Source organism: Dermacentor variabilis, chromosome 6 (assembly GCF_050947875.1).
Source record: "Dermacentor variabilis isolate Ectoservices chromosome 6, ASM5094787v1, whole genome shotgun sequence".
Taxonomy (NCBI): domain Eukaryota; kingdom Metazoa; phylum Arthropoda; class Arachnida; order Ixodida; family Ixodidae; genus Dermacentor; species Dermacentor variabilis.
This window is the reverse complement of record NC_134573.1, coordinates 10650650-10659884: the sequence shown is the minus strand read 5'-3', so window position 1 is coordinate 10659884 and position 9235 is coordinate 10650650. Positions and strand designations below refer to the sequence as shown.

The following is a 9235-nucleotide window of genomic DNA, read 5'->3' as shown; positions in this document are numbered from 1 at the left end:
AATTCAACAAATATCACAGTAATTAGTGACATACACTTTGTAACTGCTTTACATGAGCATAATGTATACAAATGGTCCCTGTGTACCTACACATGACTAGTGCCAACCGAGTACTATTACTCACAGGTGTAAAACCAACAAAGCAGTTCTTTAAAAAATATCACAGCGCTTAGTGACGTACATGCTGTAACTCCCTTGTAGAAACTTAATACAAACACGTGAGGACACAGAAAGCTAGCAGTGGGCATACATGGGAATACCACCGCCTCAATACTAATTCACAAGTGTAAAACCAACCAAGCAGTTCTTTAAAGAATATCACAATGCTTAGTGACATACATTTTCTAACTAGCTTATATAAGCTTTATACAAACATGAGAACATACACAAAGCTAGCGGTGCACCCGCATAGAAGTGCGGCCATCTGAACACGATTATTTGCAAGTGTAAGCTCAACAGAACAGTTGGTTATAGTGACGCACATTTTGTAACTGCCTTATACAAGCTAAGTGCAAGCACAAGAATGCAGAAAAATATAAATTAAAAACTTGCTCTATGCATGCACAAACAGATCAACACAAATGGTAAACACCGCTTTGAAGACAAATGTGACTGTGGCAAAGCGCAGTGCTGTGCCGGTTGAAATTGCCACCCACAAAAGTATTGAGCAATGCTTAAACCACAGGCAATAAAGTGCTGAAAGACTGCGTCTCTGACGTAACTATTTTAATTCAAATTTCTTGAATATAGGGCTCGCTTGCAGATAAGGCATCTGATCCAACTGACCTGATTTTACACCTGCTACATGCATACAATGCACTCAGATATAACTGGTAATAATAATTATAAAAGGCATTTAAAAACTTGATAGTATGATGAAGATGCCTGACTAGAAAAGTTCTCTCCCCCTCGTACTTGTTAAAAAGGTGTAAGTACGACACATGTTCTTTTTTTCTTCAATTTTTGCATTAATGGACAGCCGGGAACCTCGAACCGACACAAAAAAAAGATACTGCTATGTTAATAGTGTCATGAATAATTTTTTGTGAAAGCTTTTTTACAGACAAGTTGCAGTCTCGTTTCTGGAAGTGGAGCTGTATCTTGCAAAATAACTTGAAAAGTGGTCACATGGGAGCATGACACTACTATATCATAATGTTAGCTTTAGTTGACTCTCTTGCCCTACAAGTCGCTGCTCACTGTGGCCAGTGATGCAACAGCAGTGTCTGTGTGATTTTCATCACACTTCTGTCCTATGCCATTATTACCAGAGTTGGCGGCACATAGATACCCAAATTTCGATAGTGTTGCTTTCTCAGGTGGTTGCTTTTGATTTGCTCAATATCAGTTAGCACTTCAGCTGCATCAAACTTCTTTTTTACCTCTTCAACAACAACATCAACAACAATCTTATGACACCTGTGTTGTCCTTCTAGTTGCCTACAAAGACCAGGCAATCTAGCAACAACACTGACAGTCTCTACTATCTTGTAATGGGGGAGAGGTGTGTCCCACCATGTGTTCCACATTGTTGTCACTATGTGGGCTGGCTGGGGAGGCAACAACTGTAATATGTTTGCATTTGCATATATTAAAGTGATGCTTGTACTGTGTTATAACACCTAACTTAGTCTTGCACTTGCTGCACAATAACACTGGCTCACAGTCGTGGTGAAAAGCTTTTGTATGTTGAGCAAATGAGTTGTATCCACTACAAAAAAAGTCAGTGATAGCACACATCTTGCTCTACCAGGCCTTGTGTGGTTCCTTCTGACACTGCTGCTGATGCTGACGCGCTGCTGCTTGTCTCGTACACTGTTGCAGCTGCAGTAGACGTGGCAGTCTCTGTATCTATTGCTGCCGTGTCATCTGTCATGGTAACTTCCAAGTGGTGCCGGGCTCACTTCTGCAACAGAGATGTTGTTTGCCCCTTGAGGGCTCTCATGATCAGGGCCAATAATTTCGTAGGCATTGTCTCCTGCATCGAAGAACCAATAAGAACAGCATGAATTAATAAACATAGCTCTAAAAAGTACGGACATCAAGACTTAACCACAAGCTTTGCACATAAGTGACCGGGCTTAATGAATAATACTTGCAGGAGGAGTTACAATTGTTTGTGTATATTACAGTAAAGCCTCATCAGAAGATATTCAAGAGGCACGGGAAACATGTCTCTCGAAACCAAAAATTTTGAGACACTGAGGAGCCAGACTAGATCACTTTATTATGCATCATCACTAAAGTATGTTTTGATATATCTGAAGGAATAAATGCTCAGGGTGGCTTAAAGGGCCCCTAAACCACTTCTCGACATTTTTTGAACATTTCAAGTAAACACTCGTATCGAAATCAGAATGCAGTCACGATCGACGAAGCCAAATGCCAGAGTGCGTAGCACTGCCGGAGCACCACAATATGAAGAAAATGACCCTGTGCGCCTCTCTGGACCTATCCTGCACCCCCCAGTTTGTCCTGACATCACCAGGCTGTCTCTGATGATGTCACCAGTTTCCGGTGCTGTCGATTGGTCGAACGAAAGTGTACGACTGCCGGCAAGGCCTGCAAGCAAATACACACACTCCTTCTTCCTCGTCGCGTTGCGCGCGATGCCATTGTGGGCAGCCAATGGGGGCAAAGAACAGAAACGCCAATAGAAGGATCTCCCTACGAGGCTCTTCAACACGAGTCACCATATAGTTCCGTTGTATTAGCGCCACCCCTCGCAGGACGACGGGCCAGCGCGGCAGCAACAGAGCTCGTTGGTGTTGGCCTGTCCCGTAACATTTGGAGGTGTACTAGGCAAAGAAAAGACGATACTGTCCATATGGCGTGTACCAGATGAAAGAGTAAAATGAGTGGGGACTACTTTTCGATAATCAAACACACGTAGCTCCACTATTACTGCACCGTTTCGAAAAATTCTCCTGGCTACCTGTTCATTGCCTTATTGTGTAGAACTGCAACACCGCAACTAAATTTCAACCTCGGTAGTTTAGGGGCCCTTTAAAGAAGACATTCACAGCTTTTTAGTGACTGTAGATTGTGTTAGCTTCCTTCCGAACTTCTGGAAGTTAAACACTTCACTTTGCAAGCCTTGTTGCTCGCAGTACTTTTGAGGTGCTCTTAGACGCTCGTCAGCTTCAACTGCCGACACTTTCTGCCCTGCACTGTCCTCGTTGCCCTCCTTTTCTGGTTCATGCTAAAAGAGACATGCACGATTGACTTGTGTAAGGATTGCGTGATCTTTACGCCCTTCGGAGCACACAAGGTGCACAAAGTGAATGTGTCTGGGTTGTGTCCCTTTGAAGTGGTGAATACTTAAAAAGTCATCCTTAGTAACAAAGGTGTCTCTTGTATACAGTATTGTTAACGTGGCAAACATCGGAAAACCAACCAAACCATTTTCAGATGTCTCTTACAACCAAGTGCATCTTGTAATGAGCTTCTACTGTACTGAATATTTTTCAACTATGGATCATCTGCATGTACATATAGTCACAAAGACGTTGTGTGGAATGGCGAATCGGGAAACAGTTTGTACTCTTACTTTTTGTCCCTAACATAAGCAGGTGATAACAATATGATAAAAAAGCAGGCAATGAGGCTAGAATGGAACATAATCCTTCAGCTCTAAACAGTTTTTTGGGCCCACATCATTCCCTCATATGACATAAGGAAACAACTTGATTGCAGTAATGGCTGCATGTGATCTGAGTTGATTGAAACAAACTATACGTAAGGTTGTCCTGTATGTAATTTTATCAGAGTGCTTTTTAGATGTCCTGCTGGTGATCCTGGCTGAGCGATGCTTCTCATGCTTTTTGGCACCATTCCTTTTCTTCCACTCCACTTTTTTTTCAGATTTTCTCCCCTTTCCCTTCCCCCTTGTGTAAAATAGCACACTTGAAGTATAAAATCTGTTGAACTAACGTGTGTATCAAACCTGTTAACATGTGTGCTTCTCTGTGGTCTGTGTTGTATTTTTGCGCTGCACAATTCAAGATGAAAGATGGAATGTCCCTGCCTTTAGTTTAATTGTGTGTGTGTGTGTGTGTGTGTATATGTCTCTCTCATGTTTTGAAATATATGTACATTCAGGAGTGCCTGCATGTCCTTCTCTCCTGCTCCAGTGACGAAAAGGAGAGCCTGTTTATGTACCATAGTAAAAAATTCAAAGGTTTTCGCTGTGCCCATTACATCCCTTATCATATGGATCTGTCACAATACAGAGTAGCAGTGGTCCATAATACTAGCCCATCCCAACATAATTATGAATTAACACATACCGACTAGCTGCGAAACAGCTGTTGCAAAGCCGCTGGTGAGGCAATTTCCGCAGCACTGCAGTGGTACAGCCGAGTTCCACCTGTATAGTGACAAATCCATATGCGTGTTAGCAACTCAGTAGTTGCTGATGGTTTCATAAGCTTTACACTACACAATAAAGTAATCTAGACAACTTTGTTGGAACAAATGCACATAATTAGGACACCACTTAAACACTAACACGATTAATTGCCCCCAATCTCTCACTCACTAAGGCATAATACTACTGAAACATCGGTGGAGAGCTCAGATTAACACAGCCATAAAGGACAAGCGTTCTTTGAGGAAAACAGCTATAACAGCGGTTAGGTTTCTTGATCATTTTATGTGGTAGCTTTGATTTAAATGTCATGCAGTACTATAAGATACGAAGTGCCGCATTTCTAGCAGCAGAAGGCGTCGTCAGGCTCATGGTACAACAGATTTTTGCACTGTTTGTCAGTGAGCCGACACATACGAAGAAAACCGAATTCACACATACATATACAGTGTTAAGTGCACTTCTCCTTCTGAAAACGCAGCCACCAGTTCCAATGTTGCTGAAAGGAAAGGTTATATAAAGTGCGAGACTGCATGGAACTGCCACTTATGACTGTAAATGTATGGTCTGCTGATTGCAGAGGTAGTCACATGCTATTTCTAGTCTCTTTTAGAAGCATTACTAAAGAATAAATTAAAATCTATTCATAAGTCACGAATTTCATGCATCCACAGTTTGGCTAAATAACCTGTGAGAAAAAGACATGTTTACCTAGAATAGCAACCTTTTTTCCTGCTGCAAAACTTTCCTTCGAATTAATGAAATAATTTTACAGCGTCGTAATGCGTTTCTCACAACTACTTGCCGGCAGTGGCGAGTTAGTGTTTATATCCGACTCATTGGGCGACAATACTGCCAAACACAAATGCTTCACGAACACGAGAACACGTCCCTCGCAAAGAATAGCAACCATATATGCCTCTGTGAGACATGATCGCACCTTTGTGGTCAAAATGTACATTAGAACGACATCACCATCTCATTAAAAAAAAGCCTCCGTACAAGGCAGCCGCCAACTGCATAATGTGAAATTGCAACTGATGTACACTTACTGGTGGCCTGTGTTTGAGTCACTTTTGGCAGTTGACTGGGTGCTGAGAAATGCACGTCCTGGGTTGTCCCTGCAAAACATACAGGGTTATGTCAAATGTTGAAAATATATATATGCTGGCATTTCATCAGTCGCAAAACAAACGAGTAAACTAATAAACAACTGTAATGTAAACAGAGTACGCATCATAAGATAGGCTGTCAACTGCTAATGCATTACGCAAAAAACCTGATGCATAGGAAAGACTATACGTATACACACGAAACTGACACACAATTTAATTCGCTCTAGGTTTTTCCGTGCAGTATATTCAAATTATTATGTCTCGTGGTTAGAGCAAAATTAGGGTAAATTACGAACTAAATTATCTACCCTGGAAACTTTTCTTCAATATGCACCTGTGCGCGCTTCGAACGAGTAGCGTTGTAAAATTTACGTACATGGCATTTAACATAGTTGCTGAACACGGATTTCCTTTGCCCTGTGTCGTGTACAGTGAGCTACATATATCTGCCCCCCCCCCCCCTTTTTGTACTAGCCATACTGCGTGCCACTGCACCTATACGCACGTCAATAAACCTCACGACACAGAAATAAAAAAAAGCACCAATCACCCATGCCTGCATGTTGTAGTGGGCCTAACCTAACCAAGCATGGGCTGTTGCTTTTTATAGTAAACACAGGCATCGTGCTCATTGCAAGTATGTATCATGTCGCTAAGCAAATATGCAATTTCATTGTATCACTATTTTTTTATCACATGGATATATTTGTTGAGAGGCAAGACAAAAAGCAGTCACTTCTCAGAACTAATCAGCTTTCTTAAAACACATTTTTAACTTTTCAATGACACTTGCTGCTATGTGTTTGTCTCCAGAGAGCATACTTGATTTGACCTTCCAATCAGAGACATTACATAAATATACCATGTTAAGATGACTGCCTGGAGCACGTGAGAATTTTCATCTTCGTGTAACATACTGTATCTTGATTTTGTTGACATTTGGTCAAATGGTACACCCGATATACCCACAGACTAGTTTTCTTGTCCAAATAACATGCCAAGGTATTTTGATTTTTTGGCATTGGCTCCTCTGCACTACGTGAAGTCGCGCTGCACTGGCTCTTTCACATCCTCGTGTCCTTGCAGCTGCCTTCTTGCGTTATATAAAGCGGGTGCCTGAAAAATATCGTATGCAAAAGTCAACACAAGGGCATGGTGCAAAACAACATCAAGACAGTCAAGGCCATGGCAATAAAAAAGTCTTAGAAATGCATGCAAAACATCCAAATGACTGCAACAGTCAACTGCTAAACTAACTTCAATTTTTAGATTTAAGCGAAAAAACAAATAAACCACAGTTCATCCTTGTTTTTCATGAATGTTAGAATACTCCTGCTAATGAATAGAATATTGGTCATTTTCAGACGTCATAGGTCTGTCATGAGTCTGGTGTATCGCAAACTCCACTTGTGACACATCCTAAGCACGTGCCCAGTGTGACCCCCCCCCCCCCCCCGCACCATCCCTGGTTGTGCCACTGTTGAAGCCATAATTTCAGGATTATAGCTGCAAACATGATGCTCAGTAGGGATGAAAATATTGTCCTTCAGCTCAATGGATATATGGATGTGCCTATAAAAAAGGGCAACAAGGCTTGTTATGGCAAGCTTACCCACATTTCAATACTAACAAGTTCACTGCGGCCTGCATCTAAGCTTACTAAAAGGCATGAACGTATTTTCATGCATGAGGTGCGCAGTGGAGTTCATTTTTGACAGAGCCGACTACTGCTGCAGTTTGAAATCTAGCATTTTAGATTCTTGTAGGCATGTAAAAGTTGCAGTTAAACCGCAGTTATTAGTTTATTACACCAACCTATTGTTCTGTGTACGACAGACTGGTAACACGGAATTAAAGCAACATTTTATTTTGATATTTTATTTCTCTACTAAAAATATTCAAGCGATAAACACATCTTGATCTGCCATGCTATAGCAAAATGCACACATTACGCTTGTAACCCCCAGAGGAAGGCTGATTTAGCTGTTCATATGACATAACTCTGACACGCCAACTCATATTAGCAAATGCACAGGCATGTCCAAAACAATAAGCGTATGCAAAGCGCCCCTGCAATTGTAATTCCACACAGCAGCCGTTATATTCGATGCCTATGCGTAACTAGCTGCTCGACAATTCACCGAGTTCGTAGACATAAGCATCCTTTCAGTTTCGCACCGTGCACGAAAACCGCAACAGGAGACAAAACCAGACCTATAATCACACCATTTCAACGTGAGCAAAAACAGTTCAGTCTTAGGGATAAACACTGTGAGAGCGATTTAGTGCGCGACGGCGACGAGCGACGGCTTCGAGCGACAAAACGGGCCGTCGCTTGAACAGATGGCTCGGTTCTGGAAATCTAGAATTCGTCGCTCGTCGCCCAGAAGTGCTATGAGCGACTAGCCAATAGCGCGAAGCCGGAACTGGATGTACATACATCGCTCAAATACTACCGATTGTCGCGCGGAACAAGCAAATGATTCAATTTTTATACGTGCAAGGATAAGGACGTACTGCAAGACTCCGGAAATATTTTATGCTACTTTTTATAGTAAAATCCATCAACGTAAATTACTAAAGCACGCGTCACGCGTGACTGTAGCCCTCATGCCGGCAACACCGGGGAGGCGTCGCTCAAAATCGTCGCTCGCACGGAGTACGACTTGTAGGCGACGAGCGAACGCGACAGCCATCTCTGTCGCGTCGCTTGTAGCTGCCGCGCGTAAGATCGCTTATATGGGGCTTATACTTTTTTCAGCATAAAACATGGATTCCTCATGCGTTTTCAGTAAGTTCAAGATAACGCGCCCAACTGACCTCTTGCAGCATGCAGCTGAATTCCTGCGGCAAAGTTTCTAACTAGCACTGGTGCTGCACGTAACGTCAGTGGTCGCAGATTCCCCATGCGCGAGACACCGTCAAGCGCGCGGTTTATTTATAAAAAAAAAGCATGCTGCCAGCAAAATGACGCCTTCTGTTATGCGATTCCTTAGTTCGACAGCGTTCCGTACACAGTAGACTGCCAAACTGAATAAATTCAAACACACAAAACGCACGCTAATCACGCTCCGCATAGGCTCGGAATCACGGGCTGGTGAACTAACCATTTTAAGCGTCCTCTCGCCTGGCGTCTTATTGAACATACCATAGTTCTGGCAGCGTTTGCCATTTTTAAAGCTCTTACGGACAACGGCAAAGTGATAAAATCACATGCAGTTATCGAGACGACTGGCTTTTTCGATTGACATCGAGAGACAGCGCGCACGCCTAGTCCTTTGTCAATCGCGTCGGCTAAGCGCAGCGACGACTTCCTGGCGATAGCATGACATATACGGAGAATGTGCACCTCAGTTAGAATTCACTTACCGTGGAGGATTTGTTGTTATATCCAAGGCATGACGAACGACTGTCGTGTTTTCGTGGCGACGCGAGATGGCTGAAACACGATCTCCTTCGGCTGGCCTTTGCTCGCTGGACGGTTCACCTTTCTCCGGTGCTGTGTTGTTCCGCGATCTTGAGCGCGCGCGCGCGCGGTGGAGCCACTCCGAGTGAAAAAGTAGAGCGCTCGCTACGCATTCCTTTGAACTGCCGCGGTCTGTTCTAAGCAAAACGATGTGTTCTTTGCTCAGCGTGCATGACTGATGCATTGCCATGTTTGGGGCCAGCCACCTACAGTTGAAGCAGAAGATTACGCTACGTTTTGTTTTCTATTGCCGCAAGAGTCTCTCTTTTCTATTGTCGCAAGAGT

At 42.9% G+C, this 9235-nt stretch overlaps 1 long non-coding RNA gene across 1 annotated transcript; it reads right to left on the bottom strand.

Moving 5' to 3' along the window:
• Positions 1–1150: 1150 nt before the first annotated feature.
• On the bottom strand, positions 1151–8936 carry LOC142584617 (uncharacterized). Its single transcript, XR_012828834.1, has 4 exons — positions 8854–8936; positions 6458–6600; positions 5422–5490; positions 1151–1978 (listed from the first exon to the last, which is right to left on the bottom strand). It is a non-coding gene; the product is annotated as an uncharacterized LOC142584617 (long non-coding RNA).
• Between the last annotated feature and the right edge of the window lie 299 nt (positions 8937–9235).